The 13,784-nt window shown below is 31.0% G+C and overlaps 1 long non-coding RNA gene across 1 annotated transcript; it reads right to left on the bottom strand.

The window, feature by feature from the left end:
* Nucleotides 1–1,635: 1,635 nt before the first annotated feature.
* Nucleotides 1,636–4,488, bottom strand: LOC112707633 (uncharacterized). Its single transcript, XR_003156113.2, has 4 exons — nt 4,193–4,488; nt 4,044–4,097; nt 3,804–3,967; nt 1,636–1,924 (listed from the first exon to the last, which is right to left on the bottom strand). It is a non-coding gene; the product is annotated as an uncharacterized lncRNA (long non-coding RNA).
* Nucleotides 4,489–13,784: the final 9,296 nt, after the last annotated feature.

The raw sequence follows: 13,784 nt of genomic DNA, 5'->3' as shown, positions 1-13,784 counted from the left end.
ACAAAATTGAGACGATTTTGAAACGTTAGGGACTTAAATATAACGAAAACGTTAGAGACAAAAACGATACATAAAAATAAATTTTAATTTAATTTTATCTTTTAATAATATTAAGTACATAGTATTCAATTGTTTTTAATTACATCTAAATAAATTACACTTAATCACATTACTTTTATTTTAAATAAATTTATTTTTTTATAATTTTAAAGAATTTTGATACATTAGTGACAAAAAGTATAATTTATATTTTATTATATATATATATATTTTCTTTTCTGCAAGTTTATATACTAATCATTCTACAAACATTATTTCATGATAAGTAAAAATTTTTAAGAGTAAAATTATAAAAAAAATTAATTTCTTTAAAATGAAAGTAATATGATTAAGTGTAATTTACTTAGATGCGATTAAAAAATAATTGAATACTATGTATAGTAAAAAATTGATATTATTGAAGGATAAATTTAAAATTTATTTCTATGTCTCATTTTTGTCCCCAACGTTTTCGTCCTATTTAAGTCCCTAACGTTTTAAAATCGTCTCAATTTTGTCCCGCCGTCGATTCTGTTAACGGATCCCTAACGGCAGGATAACATTGAGTCAGTTTTAAAACGTTAGGGACATAAATAGGACGATTGAAACGTTAGGGACAACTTTGGGACTTACCCCAAACGTTGGGGACAAAAACAATATTTTACTCATATTAGTTACTACCGTTGTACCGATAATGATATTGAATGTATTTTAAATATTTGTTATGCTGGCATTAACATTTATGCACATTAAATAGGCAATAATAAACATTAATGTATGGAGCAATTGACAATCTTTGATATATTAAATTGAATTATCCAACGAAGTCAGGTACAAATAAACATAGAATTTAGGCCTCATTACAAACATAAGTTTATAGGAAAAGAGTGCCTTTATTTCGATAACTTTTTAAGAATAATACATTTTGAGGTAGACACCACTTTTTGAGATAGATAGCATTCTATGTTTTTTGGGACCTCGAAACCATTTAAGTTTTTTAACTTATATGCCCCTTTACTTAGATTTTCTTTAACCATAAGGGATCCTTTTCAAGTGGGGTTAACTTTCCCTGAGATACTGAGGTGACGACATGAGCTTGTTTATAAGTATGACTTTGGTATTATACCTCTTTGCAACTCTTTGCTTTATTGCTTGTTCAACTAAATTGATTGTTGACCTTACTTCATTAATAAGGTCAAGATCCATACGATGATCAAAACTTACGAGTAGCAATCTTAAACTAGGTTCTTCAAATTTCAATTGGATTCTGGTCTCGAATTTTCTTAAACTCATGAGTCCAAATCTACCAAAAATACTCCAGTGGAATCATTGGCTTTATCCCTTAAGGTCAAACTTGCTTTATTACACTTTATAGCAGTTACCTGATCTCCTCGAATAGTGGCAAAATGTAATACCCTACCACACAGAGTCTTATGTTTAAGTCATAAAACTAAGGTGGCGAGTTATTACGACCTCTAAAATCAAAATATATAAATAATAATAGTTGAAAGAAATTTTATAGCAAGGAGCTTTTGAAGGAAAGGGTAGAACAAAAGCGTTAAACCGAAAGCGCAACATACGCATAAACGATAAGTATGAGAGAAGAATTCCAAAGATATATATAGCAAGGCTTCTGACCCGGCTCGCGAAGTTAAAACCGGATAGAGCATATAAATATATATACATATATATATACATGAGAATCCCCAAACATGACTCTCAATACCGTTTACAAAACCTATTTTTTCAAATCAACCTCTAGGAGGAGCAAGTATAAGATACAAGGTGGAGAATCTATATACATATATAAACAAAATACGCCCCTGAGTCCCAAGAGTCCTTTGCTTCATCAGATTCTCCAGAATACAGAGTGGTGCTTCTCAACCTGCATTTAAAAAATAACAATATAGTATGGGATGAGAATCGGGGATTCTCAGCATGGTAACAGTGCCTACATATCTAACATATAATGTCCTGGGTAAGCAGAAGGCAATCCTAGAATTTCCGACATATAAAAGAAACCTTATAACATAACTAAACTACAAAATTGAATTAGGCAACAAACTAAGTGTTTTCGTTCTATCTAAAACTCTCCTATCCAACTCCTCCGAACCTCCCAACCGCCACTGAAAACAGTTGTTACAAACACAATTATAACATACAAGGAAAGCATACACAGCAGATAAACAAGTAACAAGTAGTGATGCAATCAATTAGGCATTCCAAATAAAACACACCAAACAAACATATATATGCATACAATGCATGCCTGTCCTATTGGCTTATGAGTCTCATCTGTCGATTATCAAGCTAACCCGACGTGTCCGGTAGCTAACCCAGGTACAATCTTTCTATTGTGCCTTAATATCATTAGAGAGAATCGTGCTCTGTCACCATTAGACGGTATCTATGTCCTATCGCCATTAGAGGGTATCTGTGCCCTGTCACTATTAGAGGGTATTGGTGCCCTGTCACCCTTACAACCAGAGAAAAAATACAAGCATACTCACATCCAACATTTTCCATCCATGATTCATTTACTACATTCATTCATTCATTCATTCACTATCAATCATTGATTATCAATTTTGTCATCATTGATAACTTCATCATGATTTTCGCACACTTTATTTTTTCCAAAAATCCGTCCACAGAAGATTACAAGTCTAATTCTCCGTCTCCAGACCCAAAACGGAAGTATCTTATAGATCCAAACCCATTTGAAACAATTAAGTTGAATAAAATAAAAAAAAAAACATTTTCTCTAGCAAAAACTAATTTCAAGTTTGAAAGCTCTGCACCAAGACAGCAAGCTACTCTGTTCTTAGAAAATCCACCAAAAATCATATTTTCACTTGATGTATCTGAAATTTTTCATAAATAAACTAGACTTATAAAGCTTTAAATCACTCAAAGTTCCATAGAAAAATCATTTTTTCTGGAGAGAGTTATACTAATTACAAGCTTGCTTTCAAAAACCAGTTTTGTTGTCAAAATAGCTAAGAGCTCTATTTTTAAAACAAGCACAACTTCTTCAAAACAATTTGTGAAAGTCTGAAATTTCTACACAAACAAGAAAATAAACCCAGTCTCAATGTCGTTTTGGTCCCACTCAAAATTATGATCAGGATTGGGAGATATAAGCTTGGAAAGTTGCTGGTTTGATTATGCAGCAGCAAAAAATCAATTTTAAAGTAACAAATTTCAAAAGTTTATATCTCCTAATCCAACCGTTAAAATTTAACCAAATTTTTTAGAATGGATCTACACATCACAAAGATTCAAGAATTTCATCTAATTTTGATGGTTAGATCATTACCAAAAAGCATCCAAAACTGCTACTAGAAAATCAGATTATGCAGAATTTTGCCAAACCTCAACTTTTAAAACTTACCAAATCTTACCATAGTGGCTCAAAACCAAACTCAACTACACCACATCATTCCTCAATACACTAATTTACCATCTCCATCAAGTTTTTAATCCAACAACCCAAGTTTAACACAACATCTTTAATATACATCATCATGATTATATCCAACAATTCAAGTTCAATATAACAATATACATACTCATCAATACCTACATCATCATACACTTCAAATATCATCTTTCCACCATCATCAAATTCCCTCATGACCAATGATCATCAATCAAACATAACACATTAATTAACATAATATATATCAAACACAAGATTCAACTAACTATAGCTAAGTTTTCACGACACATTATATTTTAGCTATGAGAAACAGAAACCATACCTTGACCGATTTTTCGATAAACTCGGAACACCTGAAGCGTTCCCCGCAACACAAGCTATCAACCACCGCCCCTCATCAATGAAACCTAGCTTCCAGAAATTGATCCAAAGCTTCAATTTCACAAGTTTGACCTCCAATTTGATGTTCTACCAACAACATTCAATCTAAATAACATATATCACTATAATTAATCTTTAAACTCAAAATCTCACAATTTCACAAGAGGGTTAGGGTTTTTACCTTGCTCGTAGCTCAAGTGAGTCAAACCCAACAAAACCCACAAGCTAATTTGAACTAAAACATCGAAATTAAGCAAGATTCAACATGGATACACATTGAATTTCAAAATTAGGAAGGAAAGAATCTAGAACTGAAAAGTAGTTCCATACCTAACTAATGATTAGACTTTGTAGAGTTTGACGCTGCAATTGCATGGCCGTAAACGGTGCAGCGATCGGAACTCCGGATTAAAAGTTACATAGGTTTGAATCACCACCAAGAATTTTGCATGTTCTTTGCTCTCCTTCAACAATTCCCAGCGTGTTTCATTATGAAACAGGGGTGAGCATCTGAAACTCTTATTAATTGTTGGCTTGGGTTGGGCCTTGGGTCCATTTTGGGCCCGGTTTGATGGGTTAGGTCTATTTTGACTTAATTTTGGGCTAAATTTTTTAAAATTAGTATCAAAATTCTTGTTTTAATTAGCTCTATGATATTAAATTATAAAAACTATATTTCTAATTTTTTTTATTAATAATTAATTTATTCAGTAATTATTTAAGCAAGATTCAACATGGATATACGTTGAATTTTAAAATTGGAAAGGAAAAAATCTAAAACCGAAAAGTGGATTCCATACCTAATTAATGACTGGATTTTGTATAGCTTAACGATGCGGTCGCATAGCCGCAAACAGTGCAGCAATCAGAGTTTCGGATCAAAAGTTACGTGAATTTGAATCACCACCAAAAATTTTGCATGTTCTTTGCCCTACTTAAACAATTCCCAGCGTGTTTCATTATGAAAAAAGGGAGACCAGCTGAAACTCTTATTAATTGTGAGTTTGGGTTGGGCTTTGGGTCCATTTTGGGCCTAATTTGACCGGTTCGACCCGTTTGGCTCAATTTTGAGCCTAATTTATTGAAATTAGTGTCAAAATTATTATTTTAATTAGCTCTATCATATTAAATTATAAAAATTATATTTCTAATTTTCTTTATTAATAATTAATTTATTTACTAATTTTTTAAGCAAGATTCAACATGGATATAAATTGAATTTAGAAATTGGGAAGGAAAGAATCTGAGACATGAAAGTGGATTTCATACCTAATTAATGACTGAACTTTGTAGAGCTCGACGTTGCGGTCGCTTGGCCGCAAATGGTGCAGGGATCGGAGTTTCGGATCAAAAGTTACGTAGATTTGAATCACCTCTAAGAGTTTTGCATGTTCTTTGCTCTCCTTCAACAATTCCTAGTGTGTTTCATTATGAAACATGGGAGAGCAGCTGAAACTCTTATTAATTATGGGCTTGGACTCGATTCGATCGGTTCGGTTCGTTTGGCTCAATCTTGGACCAAATTTTTTAAAATTAGTATCAAAATTCTCGTTTTAATTAGTTCTATCATATTAAATTATAAAAATTATATTTCTAATTTTTTTATTAATAATTAATTTATTCACTAATTATTTAAGTAAGATTCAACATGGATACTGAAGGATTACCATGTGTTCATAACACGCAGCGGAAGAAAAGAAAGTAATCCTTAAAGATCTATTTTGTGCTTAAACTTTATTCCTATAGTATAATATAGTAGTAGATCAGATTTAAATACCTGAGTACGCTAGTAAAAATCCTTTTCTCCTTCGATGATACGAAGGCGCTATGCGTATCCACACCGAGACCAACATTTACTGTCAATTCCTTGACCAATGGACATCTGATCTAAATTGAGAAACCTCTTGCAACTCTTTGCACACCATAAAATTCTTCTCTAAGAATTAGGCTCATATACATTTATGTGCGTAGAGGTAAAGGAATAACAACTCTTGTTATTCTCTCTGTCTTTCTCATATCTTCCTCTACTCTTGGCATACCTATATATAGTATGAGATTTGTTGTTGATTTTAAATTTGAATCTCAATTCAAATTTGAATCATATCTTACTATTTTAATTTGAATCTTTCAAATTTATGAATCATATTATAACTCAATTTGAAACAGAATCAGTTAGGATCTCATCCAACTTTATAATTCAAATTTAGAAATAGAATAACTAATTATTCTCAAATCTCATTTAATATTCTCAATTATCATACTATTATTATATTTTTGGTGCTAGCAAAAAATATAATAATATTCCATTTGAATTAATATAATTATTTATTTGATCAAATCAAAATAATAATTAAATAATTCTATAGCAAATATTAGAACACTCATTAGTGTGTGACCCCATAGGTTCAATACTAAGCGGGTAGTAAACTAGTCATACTAAATTTACTAATCAAGGTTGGCGTCTAGCAACACTCCTCAACGACCCGATAGTATGAAGAACAAAGTATAATTCCTTCCATCTTTCCAGCTATTGGTTAACCCTTAGAGTATGGTTTAATTGTCAAACTCTAACTTGTTACCATTATTATAATGAACTGTGAATGACCTAAGAAACTCATTTCTTCATTCATTCAATCTCCTTGGCCAAGGTTTTGTTCATCTTAGTCATTATAATCATAGAGTCCAAACTCTTTACCGAGAATTGACGGATTCCTTATTGATTGATCATTAATTCTACAAGTATTTAAATTATACCCAATATCCATTCAACTAGCACCCTAAGGTATTAGGTGTCCGGAATCAAAGTATAATAAATACATTGTTAATTACTATGACAGTCGCAGGTCAAAGGAAACTCTATTACTATGTTCATCTTGAGAATATCCTATTGACAAATATACGGTAATTATAACCATTAGGAATTCTCAAAGTGAGTCAGTTCAATGGTCATATCTCTATATGCACCATCTATATATATAATTTAATAAATGAGATATATTAATCTTCATCCAATGAAGACCATTATATATATATTGATCTTTCCGGATTATTAATGTCCTTTTTAATAATCCTATGACCAAGAACAATTTTGATTAAATTATAAAAGATTTATCTCTCAATATTATGATCACTATCACAATGATAAATCTCTAAATTTAATCAAGGACCTTATTATATTAACATTTTAATATAATGACAATAACAAATTATTTGACACGTGATTGATTGGATTGTGATCATACTACTTATTCCCAACAATCTCCCACTTGCACGAGAGCCAATCATGATAGATTGGATCTTGGGCATACTATTATCACAATAATCTCCCACTTGCACTAGAGCCAATCAATCATGTGTATAATTTTTCAATGCACATTTGTGTTTATCAAAACTCTTTTGACCTTAAACACTTTTGCTCTTGAGCATGTTTGCTTGACCTTTTGTAAAATACACCTAGTGCATAATAAATATCACGTTTTCTCAAAACATGAAATCTCCCACTACAATAGTGTATAATTTTATTTTAAGGACAATCCTTATTGAACATGATTATAAAAAATCTAAGTAACGATTAGATCTATCTTTATAGAATTGTATCATTATACAAATAGGCTACTTTTTCAAAAAGTTAGTTTGTACTCCCACTCTTTCTTTTAAGATGGAATCCATTTTCTAAAAAAAATGAGTTTTACCTCTTATCATAAACACTTTGTCATAAGAAGAGTGATAAAAATAATCTCATTATTTCTTTAAGGTAACCAATAAATCTCATTTATTGGACCTAATATCAATTCTATTGTTGTACAATCTCTTAACACATATAAGACATCTCCAAACTCTAATGTTCTTTGAGTTTCAGCTTATGCCTTTTTCATATCTCATATGGGTAAAAAAATTAATTTAATGAGAAATTTATTAATTTAGCAACATTTTAAAATGTAGTCCAAATATTTAACAAACAGTGATCCTCAATTAAATCAAATTCCATGTTTCTTTAAACATGATAGAGTACATAGAGTACTAATATTTGTGCGTTGAGAGATTCTCTATTCAATAGAATATCAATTAGATGTTAGAGATTTTACTTTAAACTCTTATAAAAATACTCAATATCTTTATTAATGGTCAAACCAACCCTTAAGAGCAATTTTAATTGGCATTCTCAATACTCATATTGAGTTTTTCTAAAAAAATCACAAACATTAATCATATTAAGGCCAATTATAAATTGTTTGTAACAAAATAAATCTCCAAAAATGCTTGCAAGAACAATTCTCGCAAAAGCCATTTGCCTAATGACATTTCAACTTCTAAAGTTGTTTAATTCAAAATATATTGCCCAATACTCCCACTAGTTCAAATAAAATCTTTGATAGTCATACTATCTTACTTTGGACACCATACATCTTCTCAAGATGTTCAGTAATAAATAGTGGGTATATACTTTTAAAATTAGAACTCATGGTTGTCAAAACAACACATATTGTAATAAAATAATATTTTAGATACTTCACAAGTACTTATTATTCTATCACCAATTTTTATTGGACAATATTATTTCAATAGGATTATCATGTCCATCAAATCCTTTTATACATAAGAACAATTCTCAATGTATAGCCAATTTATTACTCTCAAGTATGCCATACGAAAGATGCACATATTTAAAAATTTAAAATATGAAAGTAAATCAAGAAATCTATATTTCTGGCAAAATTATTTAGAATCGTAAATGAGTACCTTGGTTGTCAAGTTGTTACTCATACCTATTCTAAATAAACATGATTAAATTATATCACATATAATTATAATCCCAAATAATTATCTGGTTGTCAGACAATTATTTAATTGAATTATATTTTATACCCCTAGGTTGTCTAGGTTCAAGTATAAAATTAATTCTCCTTATGTATCATCATATACATCAATAAATTCTATCCGTGATTACAAGTCTCCTGGTTGTCAGGTCGTTCCTTGTAAACAAGGGATAAATTTATTTTTGACAATATCCTAACTTTTAGGACTTATCTCTATTATTAGAGAATTTCTACCAGTATTTTTGATTAAATTTTTATATTCTCAGGTTGTCTAGGAAAAACTATAAAATTTAATCCTTAATACATCAAATGTATACACTGATTATTATCTTGAAAATAAAACTCCTAGTTGTCAGACCGCTCTTTATAATCAAGAATATTAGAAGAAACTAATTTCTAAAATTATAGTGTTCAAAACACATCAATCAAATCAAAATTTGATTTTTCATGTACTAACGTTTAGCCTTAAAAAATTATCAAATCAAATTTGACCTTTATATATACACTTATATATATAAGAAACAAACAAAAGATATTTTGCATCTTATTCCTTTTATTGTGATCAAAATCACACTAAAATTTAATAAATAAATAAAATCAAACAAAATATTTGATTATAAATATAACTTTTATATTAAAAAATGATAATTTAATCACAATTAAATAATTAAAATAAATTAACTATTAATTTATTAGAAAACCATCTCAATGGAAATAAATACATCACATGCTTAACAAACAATTTGAATTAATCCTATTAATTCACAAACTTTAAGAAAATAGGAATAAAAATTTAAACACAAAAAACCAAAGCTCTGATACCACTGAAGGATTACCATGTGTTCATAACACGCAGCGGAAGAAAAGAAAGTAATCCTTAAAGATCTATTTTGTGCTTAAACTTTATTCCTATAGTATAATATAGTAGTAGATCAGATTTAAATACCTGAGTACGCTAGTAAAAATCCTTTTCTCCTTCGATGATACGAAGGCGCTATGCGTATCCACACCGAGACCAACATTTACTGTCAATTCCTTGACCAATGGACATCTGATCTAAATTGAGAAACCTCTTGCAACTCTTTGCACACCATAAAATTCTTCTCTAAGAATTAGGCTCATATACATTTATGTGCGTAGAGGTAAAGGAATAACAACTCTTGTTATTCTCTCTGTCTTTCTCATATCTTCCTCTACTCTTGGCATACCTATATATAGTATGAGATTTGTTGTTGATTTTAAATTTGAATCTCAATTCAAATTTGAATCATATCTTACTATTTTAATTTGAATCTTTCAAATTTATGAATCATATTATAACTCAATTTGAAACAGAATCAGTTAGGATCTCATCCAACTTTATAATTCAAATTTAGAAATAGAATAACTAATTATTCTCAAATCTCATTTAATATTCTCAATTATCATACTATTATTATATTTTTGGTGCTAGCAAAAAATATAATAATATTCCATTTGAATTAATATAATTATTTATTTGATCAAATCAAAATAATAATTAAATAATTCTACAGCAAATATTAGAACACTCATTAGTGTGTGACCCCATAGGTTCAATACTAAGCGGGTAGTAAACTAGTCATACTAAATTTACTAATCAAGGTTGGCGTCTAGCAACACTCCTCAACGACCCGATAGTATGAAGTAATATATTTTTACTAAGAACCTTAGGGTAGCGTTTGTTTTGAGGTACTGAGACAGAGACTGAGAGACTGAAACTCAGTATCGTGTTTGTTAGTTCAGAGACTGGTACTAAAATTTCTGTCTCTGTCTCTAAAATTTCAGTATTTCAGTACCTCCAAAAAGTAGGGACACATGGGACTGAAATTTTTAGAGATGGAGACTGAAACTTTAATAACATTTTATACCTAAAATACTTTCATTTCAATTAATTAATTCCAATTTTACCCTTTGTGCAAATTAAATTAGAGTTTCATTCTTGTTTTAATTCCTGTCTCCCATTTTGCACCAAACGGAATACTAAGATTTATTTCAATCCCTGTCTCTTAGTCTCTGTCTCTCAGTCTCAGTCTTTCCGTCTCTGTCTCTCCACCAAACGCTACCCTGAAGAACAAAGTATAATTCCTTCCATCTTTCCAGCTATTGGTTAACCCTTAGAGTATGGTTTAATTGTCAAACTCTAACTTGTTACCATTATTATAATGAACTGTGAATGACCTAAGAAACTCATTTCTTCATTCATTCAATCTCCTTGGCCAAGATTTTGTTACCATTTCTAATTTTTTTATTAATAATTAATTTATTCACTAATCATTTATCAATTTCTCGAGTTTTACATAATACAACTTTCAGAGATCATGACTTTTTTCCAGAACTTTGTTGGTATAAATCCTCACAGGTCATTTATTGTCTTTCTTTCTAGAATCACTTTGTAAGTGATTGAATCCTTTAGGATCAAATTTATTATCTTCCTTTCCACTAGGTGTAGAAATAGGTCAGGTCAGACCAGACTTTACTCTTAAAAGGCCTGTCTTGCCATGCAGTTAATTGGCCTGGACTTACCTGCAATCTATTATAGGCTTTTTTCAAAGTACTAAGCCTGACCTGATATTCACTCTAGGATGGTCTGTAGCTTGTTAAAAGACATGATAAATTTTTTTTTACAAAAATAAAAATATTATTTAAAAATTATTTTGTAGTAAAAATATTTATATGTAATATGTCTTATTTAATATTTATAGGAAATTTTAAAATTTTAAAGTATTTATAATAAAATATAATAGATTTAAAATATCTAATAATTGTCTTAATAATAAAAATAATTTATATATTTAATTATGTTTTAACAGGCCTTGGTAGGCCTGACAAGCCAATAAGGCTAATTAGTGAGTATGGACATGACCTATTAACATATTAAGACTTTTACAAAAGTCTAAGTCTGTGCCTATTTTATAACAGGCCAGGCTAGCTGCAGACTCTTGACATGCCACTTGACTTATTTTCATCCCTACTTTCCACCTTGTGATGGTGACGACCTTGGAGTTGGGGATTTTCCCGAGCTCCCGGCCTTATCAGATGTCAAAGCTGAGTTTTTCTTTTAGTCGAAATCACCTTCCAGCAAACTAGCAATGAGGTACAAGCACACGACTTCAGAAGTTCGAGTGTTAACCTTTGCTAAGACCTTGTTAATGCAATTTAAATCATCTCGTATGCTCTCACCTACTATTTGTTCTACACCAAGAAAATCAAATGCTTGACCTAAGTTCTCTAGTAGTGAAATTTGCTACTTGATGTCAATAAAAGAGGATATGAATTCAGAAGGCAAAGAGTTGAACCAAGTTATAGCGTCTTGATAGTGTTATGAGAAAAGCCTTACACCAGATCGTATCACCTACTCCTTTGAGATTCATTATTGCCTTGAAAGCATCAATGTACTCTTGAGGATCCGACTTACCCTCATACTTAAGATTAGTTGATTTATTAAAATGTTTAGGTAAACAAACCTAGAGGATATGAGGAGCGAATGGAGTTTGACCCATAATCACATACTCCCAAGCATTTCTATGCCGTTTACCACTCGACTTCTTTGCGGAGTCTGTTTCCTTTTAGATTGGGCTGAATGGGAGTCAGTTCTTACCTTCCTTTCGAGTTCACGATCCCCATCATCACGTTGGGGCAAGTCTTTCCTATCTTTTTGAGGTGAGCGAGAATGATGAGGATCATTCTCCTGACGTTGAGCATGAATCCTATGTTCCCGTCCTCTAGTTGTACGACTTCGGGAACGAGATTGCATTGATTGCGATCTCTTTGTGAGTTGTCGCTCTAACTGTTGCATTCAATGGCGCATTTCTTGCATGGCATGGGCATAGTCCTCACCTAAGCCAACAAAATAGCATACTCTAGGATCCTGAATTTCATGACGTTCGAACCCTGGGAGAATTTGATGATGTTCCTGATTAGCAGAGGCAGTAAGATCGGTCTCATGTCCATCATCTTGATTTTGTTACTCCTTGAAAGGAGTGTCTGGGTTAATTACTGATTGTATTTTGTGGTCAGCCATGGAACCAACAACGTAGGATCCCCACAGACGGCACCAAATATTCGTATTTTTTGTGGAGGTCACGAGCTAATGAGATTCGAAATCCTAACTTGGGCAATGTTAGAACTAGGCTAGGAGGGCAACCTGCAAAACACTCCAATACTTAAGTCAGTAGTACTTTAAGTGTTAGAGTAAACAATCTGTTACTTGCTGAGATTTCCTTTTTTTTTAATTCTGTTTTTTTCGGTGTAACGTTATTAAGCATTTACCGCCATTAATGTATTCCTTTAATGCCATGAATTGACAGTTTCGTGAGTCAATGACTTTATTAGTCTTAATGACTTAGTCGTTAGCTAGTAACGTAGTTGTTTTGTTTATTCGTATTCTCGAAATGCCATTTTTTACCAGAACACATAGGTAGCATTTGGTAGAGAGACAAAAATTGAACGATTGAGACTGAGAGATAGAGACTAAGAGATAGAGACCGAAATAAATTTCAGTATTTTGTTTGGTGCAAAGTGAGAGATAGAAATTGAAACAAGAATAAAATTCTAATTTAATTTGCACAAAAGAAATAAATTAAAATGAGGATATTTTAGGTATAAAATATTATTAAAATTTTAGTCTCTATCTTTAAAATTTCAGTTCCTTGTGTCTCTACTTTTTAGAGGTACTGAAATACTGAAATTTTAGGGACAAAAACAAAAATTTTAATATCAGTCTCTGAGCCAACAAATATAATACTATGTCTCAGTCTCTCAGTCTCTGTTCTAGTACATCAAAACAAACGCTATCATAAAGATACCTTATCTTGAGATATTATTTTAAAGGATTATTAAAATAGTGGACATGCATGTGAAAAACAATTATAATAGATTTATGAATAGGTGATAAACAATTGTATTAAATCCTGTTAAGATGTCGTTGCAAATTGCACCGATCAATTATCATTTACCACACTTGAAAAAATAAAGAAGGATACATGATGTTTATCAGAGGTTGGATTCAACAAATATTCACCAATATTTTCTACATTAGTGCTAAGTGAATTAACAATTTTTCTTCTGTTTTCTCCTTCACCTTT

This window comes from Arachis hypogaea, chromosome 8 (genome assembly GCF_003086295.3).
Source record: "Arachis hypogaea cultivar Tifrunner chromosome 8, arahy.Tifrunner.gnm2.J5K5, whole genome shotgun sequence".
In the NCBI taxonomy this organism is placed as follows: domain Eukaryota; kingdom Viridiplantae; phylum Streptophyta; class Magnoliopsida; order Fabales; family Fabaceae; genus Arachis; species Arachis hypogaea.
The sequence above is the reverse complement of the archived record's forward strand: the minus strand, read 5'-3'. Positions and strand labels throughout refer to the sequence as shown.